The 26966-nt window shown below is 50.7% G+C and overlaps 1 long non-coding RNA gene across 1 annotated transcript; it reads left to right on the top strand.

Annotated features, from left to right (window-relative positions):
* Positions 1-5660: 5660 nt before the first annotated feature.
* Positions 5661-26054, top strand: LOC123023173. Its single transcript, XR_006414667.1, has 3 exons — positions 5661-7959; positions 22498-22806; positions 23845-26054. It is a non-coding gene; the product is annotated as an uncharacterized LOC123023173 (long non-coding RNA).
* Positions 26055-26966: the final 912 nt, after the last annotated feature.

Genomic DNA, 26966 nt, shown 5'->3' with positions numbered 1-26966 from the left:
GAGACTGAGAGAACTGGGCATGTTCAGCCTTGAGAGGAGAAGACTGAGGGGGGACATGGTATCCCTCTAGAAGTCCCTCAAAGGCTGTCACAAAGAGGAAGGTCGAGATCTCTTCTGGCTGATGCCAGAGTGCAGGGCATGGAATAATCAATTCAAGTTGCAACAGTCCAGATTCAAGCTGGACATCAGGAAAAGCTTCCTCACGGTCAGAGCAATGTGGCAGTGGAACCAACTGCCTGGTTGCCTCATTGTTGGCTCATATTTAGCCTGAGGACTCTTTTTTTTAGTTCTGTTGAGCCACGTATTCCCCATCTTGTATCGATGCCTTTGGTTTCTCTTTCCTCGGTGGAGGACTTGGCACTTGTCCTTATTGAATCTCATTCCGTTGCTTTGAGCCCACTGTTCAGGTTCATCAAAATTGCCCTGGATCTTCATTCTGTCTTCCAGGGAGTTTGTTTGCTGTTCTACCCATCAAGTTGCACTCTGGAGGAGCTGACCATGGTGCTGAACTCCATTCCCAAAATAGATTTGCCATGGATCACTGCTATGAAGCTCAAACAAAAGCCGCCATGGATAAGCTGCCCCTTGGCCCCAGGGGCCCCTGCCTCTCCTGCCAGTTGATGGCCGCTTTGCAGCCCCCTGAGCTGCTGCTCGGGTTGATGGCTTGGAAGAGGAGCCAAGAGTGTCTTCCCAGGCCTGCTTCTGCCTGGCGATGGAGTCTGCTCGGCCCTGCACCCGTGGCAACGAGCAGGGCCAGCCCTGCTGTGGGGCAAAGGGGGTGGCTACCCTGGGTGGCGAAGGGTGGGAGGCAGCAGCCAGGTGGAGGGAGAGAAGCTGGTGCACCATGCGCCTTGGGCTGCGGCCGTCCGTGCTGCCCCAGCCCCCGCAGCGCATGACAGGTGGAAGGCCTTCCACCTGGAAGGGAGGGCCATCTTGCTCTTCGTCCCTGCTCTGGCTGTGCTGGGACAAGCGGGGAGGCAGGAGATCAGAGCCATGGCTGCCCCAAGCCTCAGTTCCAAGGGGGTTTACAGGCAAGGAAAGGGGGGATCCCCAGCCACGGGGGGCAGCCCCAGGTTTGGAGGCCCTTGTGGTCCTCTCCATCAGTGAGTCTATCTTCTCATCCACATTTTTGCCGGAGGTCGCGGCTTCTCTTGCTCATCTTTCAGACCAGCTGCTGGCTTCCCGGGGAAAAGGGATTTTCCATCTTCTCCTCTTGCTGTCCGGCACAGGAGAGGCAGCGGCACATGGGCCCTGCCCAGGCGTGGCCCAGCGGCTCTTGTTCCGGGGGCCCTGGACAGGTGCCCAGCCACATCGACCCTGGGCGCTGGTGCGCAGGCAGTTCTACGTGCAAACTCTCTCCCTCCTTCCCTCCCTCATCGAATGGGAAAAGAGCCCTGGCCAAGCTGACCATCTGTTTGGCTGATGGCACCTGGTTTTGATTCTGCAAGCTTATAAGCCCCACGCCGCTCTGAGCCGCGGCCAGGAGAGAAGGGCCGCTGCCAAGCTCGGGCTCCAAGCTGCGTCTTTATAGTCACCAAAGGCGGCTACCATCTCGCCCTGCCGGCAGCCTGCACATTTTCGCCTCGTGCAGGGAAACACACGCTGGATCGGGCCCCTTGTTTGCCGCAACCGCATCCGATGCTTCAGGTTTAGAATGGATTTTGTCGGGATTTGCTCGAGCTTGTTTTGAGAGTACGCGATGGCCTTTGTTAAGCGCTTCTTCCCCCTCCCTCCCCTGGCTGTCCTTCTGCGAAACTGGGCCAGCACCTGACAGAAGGACTGAGTGGGTATTTATGATTCGGTGTTTGGTTGCTATAGCAACGGAGGCCAGATAAATACCTTGTCAGGGACCGGATGCGAGTTGTCCAGCTCTTTTGCCTGGCTGCTCCAGCCCGCTGGCAGCGGCTTGGGAAACAGTTAGCGTCTGCCACCCAAAGTCTTTTGACGCTCGCAAAGGACAATGCAGCGAACGCATTTAAATCCAGTTAGAGCCCATGAAGGTGAGTTGGTTTCATCGCCCAGCCCAGCCTGGCAGGATGGAGAACTTGGACGGGGGAAGCCTCAATGTAAACGAACGGGCACTGGAAACAGCCTTGTTCGGGAGTAACACCGGTCCCTTTTCTCCTCGGGGGCCACCTGGTACTGGTTCTCCAAAGCCCCGGATGGGGTCTTTCGTCGCTGTAGTACCTGGGCAGCTTTGGCCGGGGCTGCAGGGCATAGATTGCTCTACCTCTGGGCAAGATCCCAAGCTTGCGTTCCCCACTCTGCCAGGAAACTCGCCATTGGACTTCAGACTACAGTGCCCACTTATGAATTGCCCCCAAGGCGGAAATGTATGTTATAGTGTATGTTTTATATTATATATTGGTATTTTATTGTATGTATTTTAAAATGTTATTTTATTTTTTGTTGTAAGCCGCCCCGAGGCTTCGGCGAATGGGGCGGCATAAAAATGTTTTAATAAATAAATAAATAAATAAAATAAAAAATGTGTTGTGGAAGGAGGGACAAAACAGCTCCCCCATTACCCTGGGACAGGAGCTGGGGCATCCCATGCTTCTGACGGTGTCCAAGGGTGTGCAGCCGACAGGAAAATTCCAGGTTCTGTTCTTCCCTCTTTTCTTAGGCTGCAATGCAATGGGCGGGAAAGCGTCCTGCAAGTCCAGGAATGCTCCAGCTGGCTAGAAGTTGCAGGATTTGTAGGATTTTATTCTGTCTGAGCGTGCATAGGATTATGGCCCTGTTGGCTTTGGGCCAATCACCATTGGAAACAGGGTGCCTTGAAATTAGAGGACAATCCTTGAGCAGTGAACTGCAGTGATGGGAACCTGCTAGATCTGGATTTTAGCCCCCCTTGGCCATGAAACCCACTGGGTGGGTGACTTTGGGCCAGTCAGTCACTCTCAGCCTAAGCTACCTCGCAGGGTTGTTGTTGTGGGGATAAAATGCAGAGAAGGAAGACTTTATAAGCAGCCTTGGGTTCCTCGCAAGACAAAGACAGAGTTCAAATATGATGCAGTTGCAAACAACAGCAATGGCAACCTTTCAAACAGGAGTAAAAGAGGAGCCGTGGCCACTCTGTTTGGGACCAGTTTCTGTGTCTCAAATGTCTTTACTCTGTGGATTATTCTGAGGGTAAAAATAAGCCGGATAAATACACTTATTTATCCTGAAAGGAACCAGGGCAGGTCACTCAGCGATGCGCCAGGGTGGCACGTCCTTAAGCTCTGTTATTCTCAGGAGCCTAGAGCACGGGGTGGCTCCCTAGGCCTGGACCCACACCTGGCCCCCTAGGTCTCCCCATTCCCCCAGCCATGCTCTGCTCCCGCCAGCAGCACTTTCTGGGTGGCTTTTGTGCAGGAAAGCTTCCCACTGGTTGAAGTGCCTCTCTCAAGGCTTCCGATACAAGCAATTTATGCTAAAATATGCACTTTTCCCCAGTAGTTTCAGCCCAAAATGTGGTGACCTCCACCCATTTGGAGGAACTAGAGGAGCCCATGGCAAAGGAGGCCACTCAGGGCTACCTGCGCTTCCTCCAGTGTCAGAGGAAGGATGCCCAGATACATCCCTTGCTGGAGAACTTGGGCCGGAGTGAAGAATCCTCTCCTGCGTCACATTGGGGGCTTCCTGTGGGCAGCTGGTTGGCCACTGCACACACAGAATGCCAGACTGGATGAACACTCAGCCTGACCCCGCAGGGCGCCTCCGTTCTTGCACTTCGAGCCCTACTCTGGCAAATGGCCCCTGAGGCCTTCTCCAAAGAGTTTCATATCTCCGTGGCTTTGGGCGTCCAACGTTCTTGTCATCTCCAGCATCCATGTAGAGGCACGTGCTTTACCCGTTGGCAGTCCACTGGCTCCCAGGGCTGCACCCATCCACAACCCCCCTTCTCCTCGAGGCCTTGTCATTTTGCAGTCACATTTTCATGTTAATGCTCATGTTTTCATAGACTCGTGGAATACTGGAGCTGGAAGAGGCCTGTCAAGCCATGGAGTCCACCCCCTGCTCCACGCAGGACTCCCATCAGCTCAACTGGAGCAATGCATGCATATTTTGCCCATGTCACCAGTTCCACTGGCCATTGCTGGGCAGACCAGCATCAAGCGCAAACTGGGAAGTGACAGCAGCTGTCAGCCGGAATTCCCAGGCCCACGGACTGCCAATTTCCTGTCCTTCCCTCTCGTCAAGCCATGGAGTCCACCCCCTGCTCCACGCAGGACTCCCATCAGCTCAACTGGAGCAATGCATGCATATTTTGCCCATGTCACCAGTTCCACTGGCCATTGCTGGGCAGACCAGCATCAAGCGCAAACTGGGAAGTGACAGCAGCTGTCAGCCGGAATTCCCAGGCCCACGGACTGCCAATTTCCTGTCCTTCCCTCTCCACCCAGAAGGGTCACCGTGGACTCTCAAAGCTCTGCCCAGCCAGCCCAAAAGGATCCCTGTCGATCACGCTGGTGGCTTCAGTGCCTTGAGATGGCTTGTCAGTCTTGCCCACAGTGGGAACGGGACGTGCGCCGCCCTCTTAGCTCATTTCAATGGTGCCTTCACTTGCCCTCTGTTGAGCAAAGAGGAAGAAAACTATGGAGGAGAACCTGAGAAGACAACAGCCAACCAGAAAACACCCTTGCAAGCGAGAGCCTTTGATTGCTTGCATTCAAAGCAAGAGATAAAATGGATAAAGTAATGAGTATTTACTCTTTCTTCATGTTTCCTTTAATGTCGCCTAATTACAGCAGCTGACTACCCTCGTCTGTGGTACAACCGGTGTTGCGTTCCGTGCTGTGCTTGGCTCAGCCGACTGTCTCCTTGCTCCTGATTTCTGGCACACCGCCCTCCAGCCAAACAGATCACAGTTAACCTTTGGGCTCGCATCTCTCCCCAGTCGAGCAAGCCCCAGAAAGGCTTGTGCGCAGCCATAGAAGGCAGGGGAGAGGCCTGCTGCTCGCATCCCGCCGCTCATCATGGAGTTGGTTTCCTCGTCAAAGGCCTCATCTGCCCGCCGCTCGAGTCCCTTCCCCTCAGCGGCAAGGGCTGCCCATTGTAAGGAATGACATATGCTGCAGCAGATGTTGTGGAACCGATCCCCGGGAACAACCGGAGAATGAAATTGCTCACCCGCCCTTGCTGCGTTGGAATGGCTCGCTGTCTCCGTGGGAAGGGGCTGCGCTGTGGCAGCGGGGATTAAACCGAGCCCAGGGAGGACTTGATGCACTTTGTCTCATGTGCTGCGTTGGCTGGATGTGAGACGCTGCGGTGGGTCGGACCCCCACAGAAGGCCCCCCTGCAGCCCCCAAGAGCTGCAGCATGTGGCCGACCCAGAGGGGGCAGGAAGGTTTTCTCGAGCTGGTGTGCTCCACATGATCTGTGGGCCATTTTTGGCAGATGTGGCGGCTGGCACACTGGAGCTGGTGGGAGCGGAAGGGCAGAACACCTGGAGGGCCCCAGGGCTGAGGGTTGGGGTTACGCTAGCCACAACCGTGCCACCTTGCAGCCCTGGGGTTTGTCAAAGGCGTGGGGTTGGGAAGGCGAGGAGGAATCGGGTGGGAGGCAGGGGGCATGTAATCCAGGACAGCACCTTCCAACACACTCTCCTCCTGAGACCCCGCTGGCCACGGGAGTGATGTCCTGATCTACAGCTGCTGGGGGGAAACAGAGGTGTCGGAAGTCTCTTGCTCCCAATATCCTGCTAAAGATGGAGGAGGCGGCCCACTGCCTGGGCGAGGGGGGACGATTTCCGAGCGATGCCGGGCTTTTCATGCAGACGATCCCAGCTTCGGTCCTCGGCAGGTCAAGCTGAGAGAGGGCCCAGCGGCAGAGGATGTGGGAGAAAAAGCCCAGGGAGTCCTAGTCCAGCATCTAGGCCAGCCTAGAGCTGTGCCAGAAAACCATCTGGGGGCTGGGAACAGGTCGGATCCCATGGGCTTGGCTCCCTGGACTCCAGTCCCCTTTGCAGTGCCCCAGAGCCCACGTTCCTGGTGAGCACTCCCAGCGTCCGGGGGCGCTCGCCAGGAATCCAGCCCCATGCGCTGCGCAAGCACAGGCCCTCCTCCGCAAGCCCCATGGTCACCGCCACCACCAGGAGTGCGAGCAAGAGGGCAGGTGGGACTGGCACCCGGTGCACCTGCTTGCAGCTCCCCTCCTTTGCACCTGCAAAAGTTTCCACAGGCTCAGCTCACTGTGCAGGACAGGTTGCGCACGGGAGCAAGCCCTGGATTCTGGAGGGACGGCTTCTGATGGGGTTTGTCCCAACCTGGACCAGCCTCTCCCAACCTGACACCCTCCGGGTATTTTGGAGAACAACTTCTAGCAGCTGGAGTCACATGGGGATGTGGTTCTGTAGTCAAAGGCCCCGGGAGAGAGGATGCCGGGTTCCAAACATGGGCCAGTTGGGTGGAAACCTGCTTCCTCGGCCTCCAGGAAATCAGACCATGGCTATGTCCTGCAGGCACCAGGCAAGGCTCCGTTCGAAGGGCCATGAACGGACCGCCCCATTTGTTGAAGACATCCTTGGTGTGCAAGACAGTCCAGTCCAAGCCTAGTATGAAAATTAGAACCCTCCAAAGAAAGTTGCCACCAGGAGCAGCCGACTGGCAGTCACTCAGCCAGCACAATTTGTGCTGCCTGTCTGTTTAAATTATAATTATTTCTAAGCTTGTGGGTATGGGGGGATTTGCATATACAAATATTATGCAGATGTGATTCTTCTTTAGGTGATGTACAAGAGGCCACCCTGAAAACAAGAGGGAATGTTTATTTTCTTCATCTATTTTCAAGATTTCTATGCTATTGTATACAGCAGTATGAAGATTTCAGAGCAGTGAATGATAAAAGATAAACCAGGAAAACAACATATTAAAGAGAGATTCAGGATCTCCCTATCTGATGTACCCTGTGACACCCCAAATCCTATAAAACATAAGAAGCAACAGGATGACTTGCCATTCCAGCATTATTTTTTTTAATCCCCAGCAGGTTTCCCAAGAATTTCGCTTTGGTAGAATCTGTCTTTTGCCTGTTGTTGCCTTACGGACCCTAAGAAAGAGGTGAACCTGAAGGATGGGTTCCCCCCACCCCTCCTGTGGAAGGACTGGAATTGGTGGCACCTTCCGAACCTTCCCTACTTTTCAGCAGGTGGAAGGACCCAAGCCAAACTGCTCCACTCCCAGGCTTCCTGAAAGGTGCGTCATTCGACATCTGAATGGTGGCCATGGACCTCTGTGGCATCCAACAGTCTCGTCGAAATGTGCATCATGCATCAGTGCTGCATGTCCCCCTGACAGCAGAGAGACCCAAATTCCTTTATGAGCATTTAATGCTGTCGGGGTAGCCGTTCCCCTCTTCATTTTATGCTGCCTGTGTTATTGCTCTGGCCTCCCCACAGTGCCATAGAGAGCCTGAGCGCCAAATTAATGTGCGTTTCTTTTCCCAGCATCATTAGGAAAATGACTTGTAAACAGAGATCCCCATTCTGCATTGTTGAGTTAGGGTGCATTGGCTTTTTCCCCTCTGTAAATGTTTGGTGAGGGCTGCCTGCAGCAGCCCCTCTTGCGAGAACCGAATAAAGAACTCTGTGGATGGTGCACATTTTCCCTTTGGATCTGTTCTGAAAGGGGGAAGGAAAGAAAGACGCACAAAATCTGTCCCTTTATTCCCACTGAGTTTTCTATTTCCCTGCCTCAGGTTCTAAGAGAATGCCACACAGCAGCTGGGTTAGGGCAACATGACAAACCTTGATGGGTTTTTAAGTCATTGTTGGTCTGTTGTGTCTTCTGAACCCAAGCATGGGATCTCTCCGTGGTACATTTGGCCTTTCGAATCCACAGTAAGGAGCAACAGTTTGTTCTATGGTTTCTCCATACCACCGTGGCTTCTCATATTGTCTGAACCCAGAATCACGGTTTCCACGGTCCTAGTCTGCAACTGCCACAGAGTCCTCTGGAAAGGAGGAGGCGCCAGGTAAAGACCTTTTCATTCCAGCGGTATTGTAATAAGTTTTAATATTGTCTTTTCTATGTTTTTAATTGCAGCCAGTGTGGGTTGGGAATTTAACTTATGATATTTATGTTATTTATGTTATATTTTACATTGTAAGCCATCCTGAGGCTTTTTTGAGAATAGGACGGCATATAAATATTTTAAATAAATAAATAAGGACAGAAGGACAGAAAGAAAGAAAGAAAGAAAGAAAGAAAGAAAGAAAGAAAGAAAGAAAGAAAGAAAGAGCGGCCACTGCAGGAGCCACTCCAGTCATCAGCCCCTGTGCAGAGCAATGAGGACGAGGCAGGTGACGTCGGCAGGGAGTGAGGCACCTTGGGATCAAATTTCAGGCACAGTGGCTGATGGGAAATACGCCAACAGTGGGAGGACTGAGCGAGGCAGTTGGAAACCATGATAAAGTAGAAACCACTTTATTGTCTGTCAGGTAAAAAAACCCTGCAAGCCATGGTAACCACACCGGGTTGCTTGTTCTGGTGTGTGAACTCAGCCAGTGTCATTTGGGTTATCCTTGCTATCAGGAACAAGGATAGTAGAATGTATTGACTTCTGGGACATTATAATGAGCCCCCATCGATAGTCGAAAGTTTCAGGGAAGTCAATTTTGACTAACCTTTAGGAGAACATTGTCAGCAGTGAGGGTTATTCAGCAAGGAAAGAGAGGGTGTCATCTCCTCCGCTGGAGGGACTGGGCCAAGGCGGCCCCGTGTGACCCCCTTCCTTGCAGAGCCTCTGTTAAGCTGGGGGTTGCCTAGATGATCTCCGGGTTCCATAATGTCTATAATGCTGTTTGTTTTAATTGTGGAAATGAATGGGAAGTCGAACAGATGCGTTTTGAATGGAAATCTATTTGTTGCTGATTCATTTGTCTGTTTTATTTGTTGTTTGTTTCTCCTGAGATGAAAAACTGGAACAGTCTGTGCAAGTCATAGAAAGATTATAGGGAGCAGAAGAAAGGCGGGAGGGAGGGAAAGTGAGAGCAGTAAACCTAAGATACATACATACATACTATGAGAGATATAAAGGTTTTTCCAGTCAAAATGATGCTTAGAGCTGTAAGTCAGGGAGTATTAGAAAGGCTGTGCATTTCATATTATTTGCATAGAAAACACCAACATTACAAGCAGGAGAATAGCCAGTTCTACTGTGTGTCATATGGACCTGCTTTAAAGTCCTATTGATTCTGTTCAACTTCAGTATCAACGACCCAGAGGAGGGGGTAACCAGTCTGCTGACTAAATTGGGAGTTGATACCAAAGGAGTGGAGGCCATAACCGGGGAGCAGGTTTTCCAGATCCAGAAGGATCTGGACAGGCTGTGGAAGTGGGCTGGGGACATCAGGATGGCATTCAGTGCGGATAAGTGCAAGGTCTTGCACTTGGGAATCAGGAATAGATGCCGCAGGTACAGGACAGGGGGCAAGTGGCTGGAGCGCAGCACTTGTGAAAGGGACCTCGGGGCGCAGGTCGACTGCAGGCTAAACATGACCCAGCAGTGTGACGCAGCGGTTAAGAAGGCAAATACCTCCCTTGGATGTATAGCCAGAGGTATTTCTTCCATACTGAGAGAGGTGCTGGCGCTGCTGTCTAAGACTCTGGTGCACCCACAACTGGACTACTATGTCCACTTCTGGGCTCCACATTACAAGAGGAGCATAGCTAGGCTAGAATCGGTTCAGTGCAGAGTTGCAAGGATGGTAGCCGGATTGGGGAGGATGTCCTGTGAGATGACACTGAGGCAGCTGGGTCTTTTCAGCCTGGAGAAGAGGAGCTTCGGAGGGGATCTTATAATGAAAAATAGGTATGTGAAGGGGTGTCAAACAGTAGAGGGTCATGATCTGTTCCCCCCCATGGTAGAGAATTGGAAGTGGTCCAACAGGGCAAAGCTCAAGGAACTGGGTTTCGGGTTGGATGTCAGGAAGTACTTCCTGATGGCGAGGACTGCTAGGATATGGAACGGGCTTTCATGGGAGGTGGTAGAGGCCCCATCAGGTGCTCAAGAAAGATTAGACAACCACATGTTTGGGATTACATAAATGGAGCTGGCTGGAGCCAGGAGTCAGACTAGATGGCCCAGGAGGGCCCTTCTGACTCACCATGTTGCTATGTTTCTAAATTGGGATGATACATTTGATCTGTCTGAATTTAGAATGCCTGAACATTGCAGCCTATCCAGAGAGAAAACATGGAAGTTACCGGCAGCAGAAGACCGGCTGGCTTCCCCTCCTGTTCTGTTATTAGCACAGTTCTGCTCACAGTGTCTGATGCGCCCGATTTCCTGGAATGAGTTTCAGTTGCTTTGGCCTGGTGACAGGCGTGTGGCGAGTGCCGCAAGGTGACCAAATGCAAGCCACGTCGATCCTTTTTCAATGCGTATGACATTCCTAATGGGGGTATTTTTTGCGGTGATTTGCAGTAATATCAAATCACAGTAAATTATAGAAGGGTTATAGGTCAGATCCAATCTTAACTGCATATAGAGAAGATCCACTGAAAAGACCGTGTGTTAGGCATGAGTGACTTCCTATTGATTTCACTGGGTCCACTCTAATTACATCGAAGTCTGGATCCGACCCAATATAATTAAAGACAAGACAGCAGCAGAAACCGTTCAACGTAATGATGAATGCATAGTATGGAAGCAGGAATGTGTATAATTCAAAATAAAGCATCACGGTGCCCAATAGAAATGTTTTCACTGTCCTCTTAGAAAGGGGTCTGAAGCAGAGAACTAGCAAGGTTCTTCCAAGAGCGAATCACACTACCCCTAACTGTGCTGGATGCAAGGCCTTACCTCTGAACTCGATCTCAGTTTCCAGGAATGGGTGGGTTTTAAAGGAGAAGGCCTGAAGGGCATTTCTGGAGCAATGACTCCTGCCTGGTGAGCCACTGAGTCACGGTTGGAAGCGCCTTTGTGCAACGAACCTCAGGCCTGGGACGAGCGCTGCCTCTCCAAGCCTGCCATTATGCAAAGGACCATCCCGAGTGGAGCCATTGCTGAGCACCAAGCTCTTCTGAAGCTCTTGTACCTTCAGTTGTTCTTCAGTCTTGACTTTGGGATTGGACCTGCTTTATTCCTTGGTTATGACCAACCCTTCCATTTTGGCACCGCCCTGCCCAGGTCTGAAATTAGAGATGGACCAAGACAGGGTAATCTGACTTATTTGAGTGAGCTGGATTTCCTGTTCATTTCTGATCTGATTTTGGAAGGGGGCCAAGTTGGGTTTTTAGACGACCATGATGTGAACATGTTCTCTTAACCACTAATCCAATTTTTGCAAAGAAACCATTGAAAATCACTCATTTCTACTGTGATCTCTGCAGAAGTGGATGCTGTGTAAATAGCAGAAGGCCATGAAGTAGCTTCAGCCACGGAGGGCTGTTAGCAGCACAGGAATTAGCGCTGGGGTGAGACTTCAGGTTGGGATGCAGGGTCAGAAAAACTGCCTTCCTGCCCATGACCAGGAGCCAGAAACTACCCCTGCTTAGGGCAGAAAGAGTGAGCTGTCAGCAGGAACACTCTATCTTCTGTCTTTGGGGATGATTTTGGACAGATAGGGATAATACCTGGTTGTTAGGATTGAGGTTAAGCTTCGGGTTTGGGATAGGGTTAGCAAGCACTAGATTCCTTTGCATGCCAGGGACCTGGAAGTAGCCAGGGTTGGAGGGTTGTTTTTTTTTTTTTTTTTTTCCAATTTAGGTGGTTAGAGAGAAAAACTTGGGTGGCCATGTATATCCAGAGGGTTGGATTCATAGAATAGGAGAGTTGGAAGGGGCCATGAAGTCCATCAGGTCCAATCCCCTGCTGGTGTAGGACACCAGGTTACACCATCCCACAATCCTTGATGGGGTGAGCAAGGTTGGCAGTTGATGGCGTTGTCTTGAATGCTGCCTTGGTGAATGTTGTCTGGATGCACAAGGAGGATACCTGGGTGTTCAGGTTGGGGTTAAAATTCAGGTTAGGGTTAAGTAGCAAACCAGAAAAGTTCTAATACTTTGAACCCAATGAATTTCCTGCCCCCTTTGGTCTGATGATCCAAAGCAGGTCCAGTGGTGGTTCTGTTTTGTCTGGCTTTGCAGTCTTCTGTCTCAAGACAAACCAACATCTGTGCACCAAAGTCTTCCTTTGTTCTAAACCACTAATGATGTTTTGCAAATGAGTACTTGAAAACAGAAACAGAGCAAGTGAGAAGGGACCTCCCCAATCAACTCTAAAGTGTTTTATGCAGAATTGGCCAATTTGCATAAAATTGCCATTTGCACAACTTGGCTGATTCTGTGCAAATTGCACTAAAGCCTCATTTGCACAAATTTCATTACCGGTTTAAAAAATGTGCCACTTGTGATCCACCCCAGAGACTGAGTTCAACAGCTGGCTCAACTTACAGCCCAACAAGCTGGCACCAAAGCAGGGCTAATGAACCGGAATCTGGGTGTGCAAATTGTAAATCTCCACTCGATTTTCCACACACAAACACATCACCATCACCATCAAATCCTTGGCGTATTTTAGAAGTTGCTGGCAACCTCTAAGTACTTGTTTAATACGCTCCCCAGGAACAGCCCTTGAGAAAAGCCGTGCTACCATGATTTGACATTTCTGAACTGACTTCAAGGGCATCTCAAACTTAAGCAGATTACAATAGCCAAGCCAAGAAATTACTGGGGCTTGTGAAATGACAGGGGACTCATTACCTGAAAAAGGGCGAATTGCGGAGCGCGAGCCACCTGGCCCTGGCCAACACCTGCGAGTCTGAAGCAAACGCTGATCCGTGCTGGCAAGGTTGCTGGCTTCTGCGTTGGGCCTGCATGGCTTAGAATAGCTCAGGCTGAATGGGAAGGGGTGGGGTCCGGAGCCCCCGTGCGCCCCCGTCCATCGCGTAGCACATGCTGTCCATGCAAAGTCATCGCATCTCCCTTAATTCCATGATTGGATGATAATAATGAGCTAAATCCCAGGGATTTAGCACAGGAGAGGCTTAGAATTCTCACCCCCACTGCCTTTTTGTCTGAGTGTGTTTCAGCTGTTGAGAAATTTGCATATTTAATTAAATGCCGCAAGCAAATAATGATTTTTATACCCCCTCCCAATTAGAAGCCAAGTTAGTTGCAGTATATCACAAGCTCGCCGGGTTTAGGTCTTTGTGAGGAAGGCCAGATAAGACTCCTCTGACATTAAGGAAGGGAAAGCTGCCTATTTCGGGGCTTTTAGAAAGACACGGTCTTCCGTGAACGCATGAAGAGGCCGGGAGAAAAGGAAGCACCCTCCAATATTCCTATTCTACTGATGCATTTTGAATATGTCATTCAAAAATATGCAAATTTTGCACCAGCAGTTGTTGGAGTGGGGAACGAAGGCAGGGAAAAAGGAAGCTGGGAAGCTGGGAAGCTCATCCTTTCTCTCTCCCTCCAGTGCTCAAACAGGGAGTTTGGACAAGCACGAGGAATTGCTGAAATAATTAAGAAAGGATTCCAAGCAAAACGCTCCCGCAATTTTCACGCTCCTTTGCAGGCCAGTTGGCATTCCGATGGCATGGCAGAAATGCTGCGCTATGGAAATCGAGGTCACTGGAAGGAAACGTTTGAGCACTTTGCCATGTGCCGATCTGGGCCTTCGTTGCCGCTTGCCACCCTCTCTGCTCGCCCCAGGGACAGGCATGAAAGAGGGGCATGAAACCGCCCCACTCACGGTGGGCTCGCTTCCCCAGGGCATGGGGTGGAAAGAAACCCCGATGCTTCCCCTTGCACTAGGTCTTAGTTCTCCCAAGAACATGTGTGGCAGTCAACTGGGGACTGGACTCTACCACTTCAGATACAAGGAGCAGCCCCTGTGGCAGAACATCAGTGCTTGCTGTTATTACGTGGCAGGTTTTCCTGTTGCAAGGAACCGCAGTGGCTTCCACCACTCCACGTTATCCTCACAACAGCCCAGTGAGGTAGGCTGGACTGGGAGTCTGCCGCTGGCCCAAAGTTGCCCTGCGAGCTTCATGACCGAGCAGGAGCCCGAACCCAGATCTCCCGGGTCCCCAGCCCAAGCTTGCAACCACTACAGCGCACTCGCTCTCGAATGTTCCTTAGGGAAAGAGCATTCCTTTGGGTCAAAGCCAGCCTGCTATGGGGACAGCAGAACGAAGCATCTGCCCTGAGCATGGCTTGGACAGAGGGGCAGAACGGATGGTGCCACGTGGAAATTGCCAGGGTAAACTCTGAGGTGGAGTTGGGGGAGGCCCACGTTGCTGTCCAGGAACACTCGCTGAAATTGAGCTCCAGGCATCCCAAAGGCTTGCAGTCGGTGCTTCCCCTCCTCCTGTCTCACCCCCAAATCTTTCTCCCTGAGGTTTTCCCCCCCTGAAATGAAATGGCTTCCCGTCCCCCAGCCATATATCTGTTTTTACACATTGGGGTATCTTTAGGAGACAGGGTCCTTGCAAGATGCACAATCAGACTTTGGAGTCTATGTAAATTAGCATCTGCACATTTTCGCTCTTTTTTACCCTGTGGGCCTTGGACCTTTGGGCAGAGACCTGTTCTCCCCTGCAGAGGAAGGCAGGACACGCTCCAACGGAGCCAAGCTCAGGGAACCCAGGTTCCATCTGGATGCCAGGAAGCACTTCCTGACAGTCAGGACCCCGAGGGTGTGCAATGGGCTTCCACGGGAGGTGGTTGAGGCCCCATCGGTGAGAGTGTTCAAGGACAGGCTGGACATCCACATGGTGGGCATGTCGTGAGCGGAGCCGGCTGGTGCCCAAGGTCAGACTAGATGGCCCGGGAGGCCCCTTCTGACTCGCTCTGTTTTCCATGTTTCTCTGTTACTTGGTACCCTCCCTGTCATGCAGTCTTTCAGGAATGCTTGTCCAGATGCACAGAGCAGTGGAAGGTCTGGGGCTGCTCAGAGAGTTCATAGGGACAGCGGCTCTCCCCACGACGTGTCCCTCAAGGAGCTGGGCTGGGGCTGGCACTTGCAGATGCATCCGTCATGGTCTGGCGTTTGGTGGAACACTGAGGTCTTCTGCTCACACCGAGCAAGCCAGGGTGGTGGTCGTGAAGGCGCCTAGTTGTCCTCTGTGTGTGGCATTTCATTCCATTCCGTGGTTCAAACTCTTTTTCCTTTGCTAGTCAGCTTCAGCCAAGGGGTTCATAGTGCAATGGTCGGTGTTTTGTTTTATTTTGTTTTGATTGTTTTTAGTGTGGTTAGAATGCAGAGTTCCTTCTGAAAGGTGTAAACAAGGAAAATGCAGATCTGGAACGAACGGAACCGCGTCTGCCATGCACCCCTCCCTGTGGCCGAGTGGGAGGGTGCACATGTGCCACGGAGCGCACGCAGGCAGCTGCTGGGCTGCTCTGCAAACAGCCTGCTGGCCTGGGCAGGGTTCCGGACTGGTCCAATGGGCCTCGTCTTGCGTTGCCCACTCAGCTCCACCGCCCTCTCCCATCTGAAGCTCTCCCGCTGCCTCCTTTTTCCTTAGATGCCAGGAAGCACTTCCTGAGAGTCAGGACCCCAAGGGTGTGCAATGGGCTTCCAGGGAGGTGGTTGGGGCCCCATCGGTGAGGGTGTTCAAGGACAGGCTGGACGTGCACATGGTGGGCATGTCGTGAGTGGAGCCGGCTGGTGCCGGAGGTCAGACTAGATGGCCCGGGAAGCCCCTTCTGACTCGCTCTGTTTCTCTGTTTCATTGCCTCCCAGAACAGCAGTGTCAGCAGGGAGAAACTCAGACCTGATGCCCGAGGTTGCAGTCTGACCCATCAGGCTTCCAGTGATGCACATGGGTGCCCCCATGTCCCCCCCTTCCTGGGGGTTCCTGTTCTGTAATGCACCATGTCCCTCAAGAGTACAGCAACTGGCCTGCTCTTCATCATCATGTGAGACCTGGGTTTCCTTGCCTCTACATCTGCCCCAGGGATGGATCAGCCTCTGTGCACATGCAGAGTGCCTTTCCCTATCCTAAACAAACTGCAGCCAACCCTTGGTCTCCTAGGATTGCTTGGTCAGTGCCAACCTCTTCTCTCTTTCACAAAAGCCCCAGCGCCTATCTCTTATAAATTAAAAGCTGGCTCTGTTGATGCTGAATGGGTCTGCATTTCCCTTCCCATGCTTTAAAAAAAATCCCCTCTTTCTTCTTGCTTTTTGCATTGCTATTCAATTTGTACTTGAAGGTCAACTTGAGAAAAGAATGCAGGGGAGAAGGGAGAAAAACCCTCTTAGAAAAACAATGGTCTGAGCATCATTATGCCGGGGGGGGGGGGGATGCAGCAAGCGCTGCGCATCCTTATCAGTAATTGGATGGAGCAGGGAGTTGTAGGGAAAGTGGAGCAGAGTCCTTGTCCAGGGCATCAGATAACGCTTCTGGAGATGACCTCGGGTGTCCCTGGGGGCGGGCCTGGGTCTCCCGTTGGCAGGCAACCGAAGGGTCCCAGTTTAGGAGGGAGGGAAAGGTGCAAGGTAGGTGGAAGAAGACTTGGCCATGGGAAACCCAGTTTTCCAGTTCCACCGCCCTGTGGCCATACTGGCCACCTCCGGTGCCTTCCCTTCTCGGTACAGTGTTCTTTCTGCAAGGGTAGAGGCAGGAAATCCATGTTGGGCACGGATCAAGTTGTCCTGGGCTCACATTCCCCACTGCTCATGAAGCATTCTGGTAGACCTCAGATAAAAGTCAGTCCAGCTTACCTGGCAGGGTTGTTGTGCAGCTGAAAACTGAGCTTCCTAGCAGAGGGGTGAAAGAATGCGTGGTTGTGAATAGCATAACATCTCTGCACTGTCATTTCCCCCTGTGCGGTCCACACACGGAACGAGCGGCACAGGGAAATACCTATGCGGAGGATAAATGAAGGAGCGCTTACGTCCATATATGCCCGCCCGCCCCTTGAGATCTGCGGGAGAGGCCCTTCCCCGGGAAACCTCCGTGAAGGAGATTAGGAGGGTGAGCACCCAGAGGAGGGCTTTCTCTGCGGTGGCGCCCCATCTATGGAATGCGCTCCCCAGAGAGGTCCGCCTGGCGCAATCATTTGTTTTTCGGCGCCAGGTGAAGACCTTTTTATTTGAACATGTTAATTCTTAACAATATTTGCTTATTTATCTGGCCAGGGCGGCTTATTTTATATTGTTATTTCTTGTATTTTAATTTTATGTTGTGAGCCGCCCCGAGGCTTCGGCGAATGGGGCGGCATAGAAATGTTTTAATAAATAAATAAATAAATGGAGGCCCGGCTGGCATTCGCATCCTGCTTGTGGGGTGGTACCCCTGAAAGCAGAAGATGGCGTGCTTCGACCACCGAGTCATGCTCTGTCAACTGCCGGCTGCAGCAATTCTCCAAGCCGGGGTCTCTCCCAGCCTTGGGTGGACATGCCAGGGACCACTGGACATGCAAAGCGGGTGCCTTCTGCTGAGCCTTAGCTCGTCCCCAGAAAGCCTGGAAGTGTAAAAGGCAAAGCTGCTGCTTCATATGGCAAGCATGAAAAGCGAACCTCTGTGGCGTCTGATGGGCCTCGTTTCTCTTTTAAGCAGCAGCCTGGCCCACCAACCTGCAGGGCAATCTGCGCTTCTAAGTGGCAAGTTTGCAGGGAATGCTATTTCTGGCTCTGTGTGGCTTGGCCTCTGGGGAACAGTGCGGGAATTTTCCGAAAGTGGTCACATCTCCAGCAGTGGCAAAAGCGTTATGGCATTTCATTGTATAGCTGCTATTTCCAGCTAGTGACCTTCTAACAAAACACAGTGGCTGTGTTCGCAAAACCCAGAGAGCCGTGGTGTTTTTACTAGTGTTGGCCTGCTGTGTTGTCTGAACCCTTGGCTGCATAGCCAGAAATGTGGCTTCTAGATCAAGAGAAGTATTACTACCACTCTACACAACTCTGGTGTGCCCGCAACTGGAGTATTGTGCTCAGTTTTGGGCCCCTCGTTACAGGAAGAATATGGCCAGGTTGGAGTCAGAGCAGCGAAGGGCCACAAGGTTGGTGGCCGGTTTGCAGGGGATGGGGTTTGAGGCGAGACTGAGGGAACTGGGTCTCTTCAGCCTGGAGAAGAGGAGACTCGGAGGGGATATGTTGGCGACACACAGGCATGTGAGGGGGTGTCACACGGAGGTGGGCAGAGACCTTTTCTCCCCTGCAGAGGAAGGCAGGACGCGCTCCAACGGAGCAAAGCTCAGAGAACCAAGGTTGAATTTGGATGCCAGGAAGCACTTCCTGACAGTCAGGAACCCGAGGGTGTGGAATGGGCTTCCATGGGAGGTGGCTGAGGCCCCATTGGTGCAGGTGTTCAAGGATAGGCTGGACATGCACATGGTGGGCATGTCATGAGCGGAGCCGGCTGGTGCCAGAGGTCAGACTAGATGGCCCGGGAGACCCCTTCTGACTCGCTCTGTTTCTATATTTCTATGTTTCTATGTAACCCAGTCGTGGTATTTCACCATGGTAAGTCTGGTCTTTAAAAAACCATGATAAGAAACCACAGTTGGTTCTGCAGTCTCTCTGTGCCACCGTGGCTTGCCAGGTTGTCTGAACCCAGTCATGGTATTTCACCGTGGTAAGTCTGGTCTTTAAAAACCATGATAAGAAAGCACAGTTTGTTCTACAGTCTCTCTGTGCCACCATGGCTTCCATGTGGTCTGAACCCAGGATCGTGGTTTCCATGGTCATGGTATGGAATAACCACAGAGCCCCCTGAAAAGAGAGGCAACTGCAAAAGCTACTCTGCATCTATGCAGCTCTATGTGAGGACCAACGAGAAAGAGGGAGGACACATAGGCAGGAAGCAATGCACCTTGGGAATGAGTTTCAGGCATAGGGGTTGATGGGATATGCGCCAACAGTGGGAGGAATACACAGGGAGGATCGAGCTATGATAAAGCAGAAGCCACTTGATGGCCTCTTGGGCAGATCATGGTAAGAAACAATGGACCATGGGAACCATGCAGGGCTGCTTGTCAGACTGGTGGACATAGTTCTTATCTAGAGTTGTATCGTGCAAGGTCAGTTAAAGCACAACAATAAAAATCCAGCAAAGCCTATCCAGGCATTCAGCCCGGGAGACACATAGAAACAGAGCGAGTCAGAAGGGGTCTCCTGGGCCATCTAGTCTGACCTCCGGCACCAGCCGGCTCCACTCATGGCATACCTACCATGCGCATGTCCAGCCTGTCCTTGAACACCCACACCAATGGGGCCTCAACGACCTCCCGTGGAAGCCCAGTCCACACCCTCGGGGTCCCAGCCATCAGGAAGTGCTTCCTGGCATCCAACTTGAACCTTGGTTCCCTGAGCTTGGCTCCATTTGAGCGCATCCTGCCTTCCTCTGCAGGGGAGAACAGGTCTCTACCCAAATGCAAATGCAAATTCACTGCTCCCAGCACAATGCAATGAAAACGGGAATCGCAAGTGCTGACACAACCACAAGTTACAGGAGCGCAAACCAGTGAGAATGCCACAAGGCCTAACATGAAAGAGTAAAATAAAACCTAAAGAGGGCAGTGAGAATAAAAGGGCGCAGCCCGGCACTCAAAGGAGGGCGTGAGGTTGGCCGCACTTAAGAGAGCATTCCATGGTCAACGGGGCCCACACGAAAGATGTTCATTGTGGGTGGGAGACCTGGGGAAGGGCCTTTTAGCCCAGGGAGGTACAAGAGAGAGAACGTGTCCTGACAGGTACTGAAACGGCAACCTGACCCTTGACAGAAAAAGATCCCCCACCCCTGCATTAAAGACCCCGGGCCCCATGATGCTGTGCCACTGCAAGGGAATACGGAGGCACAAGAGCTTTTCATGCTTACAGCTGGCCCATTGAGTGTGCATGGGGTCTCCTTCCCTCTCTCTCGGACCAGGATTTTGCATGCTTTGCTCCACCATTCAGACAGCAGTTCTTGCCTTCAACATGGTGCCCCTCAAGTAGGAGGATCTCATCATATAACTGGGGGGCAGCCAGTTGAGGTCCGGCCCCAATTCAAAGTGCGCGTACTAACATACAAAGCCCTAGCCAGCATGGGGCCAGGCTGTCTGAAGGAACGCCTCATCCCGTATATACCTACCCGGACTCTCAGGTCATCTTTGGGAGATCCTTCTCTGGAAGCCCCTTCCAAAGGAAATGAAGCGAGTTAAGAGGGGCCTTTTCAGCTGTGGCACCTCCATTGTGGAACGAGCTCCCCAGAGAGGTGTGCCTGCTGCCTGCTTTTTATTCTTTCTGGCACCAGGTGAAGATCTTTTTATCCTCCCAGAATTTTAACAGTTCAACTTTTAAACTCCATTGTTTAATATTTTATTCCACCACTATACTTCCATGTTCATTCATGTGCAATCGTTATGTGGTTTTGTTGTTTTAAGTTAATTTTCTTGTGTATGTCTCTTTGTGCATATGTTTTAATTTTTTAAAAAACTTTTGCACAAATTGCAGAGCGGAAGTCTGGAGTGGATGCCAATCGGAAACTGTTCAAAAGAATCTGTCCAAAACTGAAACCATCAAAAATGTCAAAAAAACAGTGGAATGAGTGCATGTGAAGAAAGAGGAAGCTTCCATACGTCCTGCATTCAATGCAACTTAAATCTAACAAGTCAGCCCCAATTTGTGCAAATTGCAGCAGAGTTGTACAACTGACTGCTCCAAATTTGTGCAGATGTTTTGAGGAATTTTGTGGAAGCCCACTCCTCCAGCTCAGCCCACTTTTGACCTTTGGGGTTGAAATGTCTCAGAAGCCCATTTTGCTCAGACAGAATGAGTTGTCCAGGCTTGTACGGAGTGTGAGATGTGTGAGCGATCCAGTTTGAGGGTGGGAATCAATCAGATTTCCACAGTTTGGCTTCTCAGGTTTTCTCTCTGACTTACATCTGCCTTGTACTGGGTATTTGTGTGGGAGCCCTGCAAGAAGCAATTCCAAGTAATCTGTGGTTCTGGCTTGCACACACCCACTGGCTGTGTGAGCAGAATTGTGCTTCCACACACGTAAATTGCAGGCTTTGTTTACTTTGCACAGAGAATTACACACTTTGCATATTTTGTGCAAAGAAAACTAAAGTTTCCAAACATTCTCGGACTTGATCTCAACTTTGTTGTGAGCCACCCCGAGGCTTCGGTGAATGGGGAGGCATAGAAGCTTCCTAAATAAATAAAATAAAAACTTAGTTTGCTTCCTGGCTTGCGCTGAGGGTAGGAAAGAATCCAGCAAGTGCAAGAGAGCTGAACTGCAGCCGGTTCTTTGCATGCCTCGTAATGAGTATCACATCACGCACATGTGAACAAGCAAAACTAGAAGGCTTTACATGCTGGGAAGATGAACTGCATCAGACTTTGCTACCTGACCACAGAATAGCAGAGCTGGAGGGGGCCGTGAAGGCCACTGAGCCCACCCACTGCTGTTGCAGGACACTAAGTCACACCACCCCACTCAGAGGGCCGCCCAGTTTCTTTTTGATGTGAAAGCACAGCTCTCAAGTTGCAGTTCACCACTGTTAATTCACAGAAGAGCAACATGGGGCAGATCGCGCTTTACAGGAGAACTCTGGACCAAACTCATGCAGACGCCTATGGGGCTCTGTGGGTCCGTAGACAAACTCACCTGGGGCACTCCCACCCAGTGCGATTCATGAGTGAGAAGCAGGGTCCTTGTGGAGGACCTTCTTCAAGCCAGGCCTAGGATGCGGTGCCGCCCGGCTCCCTCCAGCCTCCCTCTCCCCATGTGGCTGACCATGCTGCCAGGAGAACCCCTGCCCGGCCGAGCCAAGCCCTTCTGAAATGGATTCCAGGGCCAGGCCAAGTTCTCTCATCACCCCCAGCACTATCTGATTTTGCGGAATTCGTAAGCACGGTGCTTCCACTGCTGGCACACCGTCCCTGGCGGAATCTGCCGAGGGTTTATTACCAGCTCTCTGCTCTCGTGGCCGATTATCAGCTCAGTTTATTTATACATCTGCCTGAAGCAAGAGAAGGAAATCTGTCAGACCTGGCAGGACATGGCAATGCGTTTATCGCACCATGCGATAGTGCGAGTTGCGCGCTGCTAAACGGGAGATGCCGACGCAGGCCTCCTTTATTTAATGGTGATCCTATCGAGGGCTCGCTGATGTCCCCAGCTGTACCGTGGAGATGCAGCCACTCTAATGACCCTCGTGCAGCGCAGCGGGAGGGAAGGAGCGTGGCGTGGCTCGTTTCTTTTTCTGACAATGATGCGGGCTCTTCAGAGGCAAGACTGCTGTCCGCTTCCAGGCAGGGACCAACTCTTTCCATTTCCCTTTCCGGTTTATTCATATATATAACAGGACTGTGGCCCTAACAGAGCACCAAAATGGCTTGGCAACAACCAGCAGAGAGAGATTCAAATATTAAGAAAGAAAGCTGCAACGAATGGTTGCAGCGTATCATTGTTCCTAGCAAAAAGTTATCCTGTCCAGGGTTACTGCCAGCCTCTCTGGTCCTCCTTCTGGAGATGATAAAGTTATAGAGTGCTTCCAGATAGAGTGGTCCTAGTGCTAACAGACTGAAGATATTGTGTAGCCCCTCTGCCTTTTTTTTTCTTAACAGTGTCAAGAAAAAGGAAGTTGTGATACCGGAAATGCACACGAGATTGCCATGGGGCTCGTTGTGAAGCAAGAAGTGCTACGAACCTGCCAGACGATGCAGATAAGAGCATCCGAGATGGTGTAATAGAGCCATCCTATGGCCCCTGAACAGTGTCGTGGAGGGCCAAGGATCCTCGGATTCCTGGGTCCAAGGTCGGAAAGGAGGCCTGGCCTCACTGCTGTGGCCCCGCATCCAGAGCGCAGTCCCTGCCTCAGCAGGCCCAGGCAGAACTGTGCCAGGACGGGCGTTTTTCTTTCCAAACATGGACAGGTGCGTGCCCTTAATGTCTCATAAAATCTCGTAAATTGAGACTATGGCTGTGTTCAGCAGCATTATAAGCGGCGCCACCTGGTTGCCGTGGGTTTGCATCTTTTACTGTGATCTACCCAAGCCCTCCATACCCTGCCCTAAGCCTGAAGAGAAGGGGATGCATTTCCTGGCCCCATTCACTCTCCGGACCAAAGCAGGTCTCCCTGAGGCAGGGGACAAGACAGAGCCAAGGTGCTGATGGGGGGCAGCGGGCAAGAATCAACACGGCTGCCTGGTCTCCTTAGGGAGCCAAGAAATACCCACGCCCTGAATTCCTTACATACGGAGGGCAAGGGAGCCATGCGAGGAATCAAAACACGTGCCCTGAGCCGTAAGTTGCTCTGGAGAAGCCCTGTGCCAAGTCCTGCTGCTGAACGAAGGGGGCCGCTCCATACTAGAGAGAGGGCCTTTTTGGTAGTGGCTTCCCACTGATGGGCCAACTTTCCCAGGAAGGTTTTCCCAGCACTTCCCTGGCAGACTTTTCTGCCCCGAGCAAAGATTTTTCTGTTCCCATACAACGGTCATATAAATTATGTAATCTGGGACTCTCAGACTTAGGGTCTAATATTTGTAGACCCTAAAAAAATCAGATTTTTAGGATCTTTTTTTTTAGATCATCCCATTTTTTGCTGCTTTTGATTGTATGGTTTTGTGTTCTATGCAACATGAGTTGGGTGTTTTTTGTTTTTCTTTTCTTTTCTTTTCTTTTTTCTTTCTTTTTTTGTTTTGTTTTGTTTATTTTAAGCTTTCCAGAATGATGATAGAATAAGGCATGCCAAGGTCGAAAAGAAAGAAAAAGGAAAGAACAAAGGCGTTTAAACACAGCAAATCTTTGCATGACTGTCAACCAGCAGTCTTTAGTGGCATTGCCTACATATTTTCATGGCACGTTTCCGTAAGAATGGACAGATTTTGCTGAATTTGTTCCATCTGTTTCATGGATCATCCAGTGTCTTTCATATCACTGCCCGCTCATTGACAGATCTGAATTTTTTTTAGGTTCCTTCCTATAGAGAAATATGCATTTGTGCAAATCCCCCACAAGACTAAATACATTTTAAGAAGAAGTCCACGAGTGTGCTGAACATCCATAACGTGGCCACAGTTGCTCAAGTGCAGAATCTAGAAGGCAGATTCAAAGAAATCCAGACTCCCTGGAATCCGTTGCCGATTTCTACAATAGCCCTATATTGTTGTGAGCCTGGGGTTTGAAGAGGAGAGAGTTAATGGGCCAGAAGGACTGCATGAAATGTATTGAATAGCCAGTGGCAAACAGACACACCTGCTATTACTCCAATTGCAGGTAAAGGGCACAGGTGGGGCCAGGAAACCCTACAGAGCAGAGGACTGTTTGTTCTCCCCCTAGCCCCCGGTCATGGCCGATGTCAGCAAGAAGAACGGGAGAGGAGGCTGAGCTCTGGAAAGCATCTTCTGGGAGAGCCTTTCTTCTGAGGGTTCAGGAGTGTTGATCTGGATGGACCATTGGCCCGATGGCTCGTCTTGAGTTCCTCAGATCCTTAGGGGGGTCAGGATCAGGGCCCTAGTCCAGGCAAGTGTCCTCAGGACCGAGAACTCCTTTGCAGGCACTTGCGGGGGCAATCCTCTGATGCAGCTGGGTCCCTGGAAGCCAGCTTAAAAGGCCTCCCTGGGCCACTGCTCCCGCTTGCCACCGCTTGTTCCAGTCTGTTCCTGCTTTGCCCCAGCGCACTCTTGCCGATCCTTGTGGCCTCTTCTCCCCCTGGGCACCTTTATGCAACTCCTCCCCCGACTCTTGACCGCTGGTGTGTCTCTGGACAGTGCTTTCCCCCTGGGACAATATCAGATGGCCTGTTGCTTCATCTCCAGCCCGGGGCCATTGACGTGCTGCCAGCCTCTAGCCTTGCTAAGCTATGGAGCTCAGCATCCTGCCTGCCCCTGTCAGCCACCCACGCCCTGGTTCTCCCGGGGGGGGTTAAGCTCTACGCCCCCACCTATTCTCTGCCTGCTTGTCTGCAACAAACTCAGACATTACCAGAAATACCCTAAGTCTCCCATGATCTCCCTTCCAAAGGGAAATGATCCCAGGAAAACACCACATTCCAGGAAAGTACACAATGCGTAACAAGACTTTCACAGCCATAAGGAATAGTAACTTTTTAAAAAATCTGGACATTAAGCAAAGTGCCAATTAAGTGCCAACTGGAGGAAAGGGTTTGACGCGGGATCAGGCTTGACAGTCGCAGACGCCTTTCCAGCCTTGTGCTGTGCTTTCTCACGGAGGGCATTCCAGTTGTCCCCAAAGCGCAAGCCAAGCTGACAAGTAAATGAATATACAAAGGAGAGGTCCTGAACTCTGGCCTTTCTCGGCTCTGCAGCGCTCCGCCTCTGGACTGTCCAGCTTGAAGTCGGCGTGTGGCCGGCATGTTTGCTGAGCTCCTGGCAGCTTCCAGCTTGCTGCCAGTTACAGAGAAAGCAGTTGATGTTAGGGGGTGGGGAGGCTGCCCCCCACCCCTCCCCAGTTTGGGGTTTCTTTACGGGCACAACATGGCGGCAGCAGAGAGGGAACTCTGTTGAAAGCTGTTCGTTAAATCGTACTGCTAAAAAAATGAATAGAAAAGTATAGAAAATAAATAATCTCCCGCATAGTGTTTTTGAGACTTAATGGCGGCAGGCAAGAAAAATATCTTTGCCACTGCCTTGATACTGTCTTTTAAAAACGATCTATGCCAAAACCCATTAGACTCAGTAGGAATAGGCTGTAATTGCCGTATGTATGTATGTATGTATGTATGCAGTGTACCTATCTATCTATCTATCTAAATTTCTCCCTATCTATAATTTATATTCTGCCTCTCTATATTAAAAGATAGGCAGCTTACAACATTTAAGAACAATAATCCAATGAAATATATAATTTAGAATAGGAGAAGCATTAAAAAACCTTAAAAGCATCCGTAGAACAAAACAGAGCATTTAGGTTTAAAAAACACGTTTATGAAGGACTGGTTCTTAATCAAATGTGAATAAAAGCAACAGCACAAAACCATCAGAACAGAAGTGTGATCATGAGCCACCTACAAACAGGCAATGAACCAATGAGTTTTCCTCTCTAGCTGTATCCTTTATGACGCTCCGGTTCTCTATAAATTGGGGAAATTTATAAATTTAACAAAAGCTGCCTGTGAATGAGCATCGAAATGGCCTACTCTCTCTCTCTCTCTCTCTCTCTCTCTCTCTCTCTCTCTCTCTCTCTCTCTTTCAGGGGAAGCCCTCCTGGGGCTGCACAGGTCGGGGTTGGAGGGCAGCAGGGTCAACCAAGGGCTGCCCACCCAAACTCCAGCCAAGGACCAATGTACACGCAGCCTTCTTGAAGCATCTCAGGACTTCTGAGTCTTGGGACACCCTTCACCCAAACCAAGGTCAAAAAAGGGCAGCTATCTGGGTGAAAACTACACCTGCAAAATTATCTCACATTTGCAAACATATAGAAATAAGTATTCCATTTTCTTTTGATTTTTATATGCCGCCCCATTGCAACAGGCTCTGGGTGGTTTACAAGAGATTGAAACCAATAATAATTAAAATGTTGGCTTAAAACAAGCATGCAATTGATCTCGGAAGGCCTATTGGAAGTGAGGTCTTAAACAGAAATGCAGAGCTTCTCGCCATGGTGTGGAAAGCTGCAACCCAGAGGCCTGTCCTTGGTGGGGAGGACAGTCAAGTCCAAGGTCGAGAACCTTAGAAGGGCCTTGAAGTTGCCAGTCAGCAGGTGCCAATCAGCACCTGGACAGCAAACAGAAAAAGGTGCACAGATTACCTGGTCAGTCTCCCACCAGAGGGGGAAAGACACCATCTTTCTATTGACATTATAATAGGTATGTTAAATTTCCATCTAAATTACTATCTGCCAGTTTTGTGCAACACTAGGTTACTCCCTTTTTCTGATGCTTCTTTCGCAGGACTAAAACAGGAAAATCTGGCTCATTCATGTTCCATAAATTTATTTCCTTCTTTTTATTTTATTTATTTATTAAAACATTTCTATGCCGCCCCCTGCCGAAGCCTCGGGACGGCTCACAACATAGAATAAAATACACAATATGATTGTGTATTTGATCCTTTTGATCCTATGATTAGTAGTA

Source organism: Varanus komodoensis, unplaced genomic scaffold (assembly GCF_004798865.1).
Source record: "Varanus komodoensis strain SLA01 unplaced genomic scaffold, ASM479886v1 scaffold2, whole genome shotgun sequence".
Taxonomy (NCBI): domain Eukaryota; kingdom Metazoa; phylum Chordata; class Lepidosauria; order Squamata; family Varanidae; genus Varanus; species Varanus komodoensis.
Note: the sequence above shows the minus strand (reverse complement) of the source record. Positions and strands in the feature narration are given on the sequence as shown.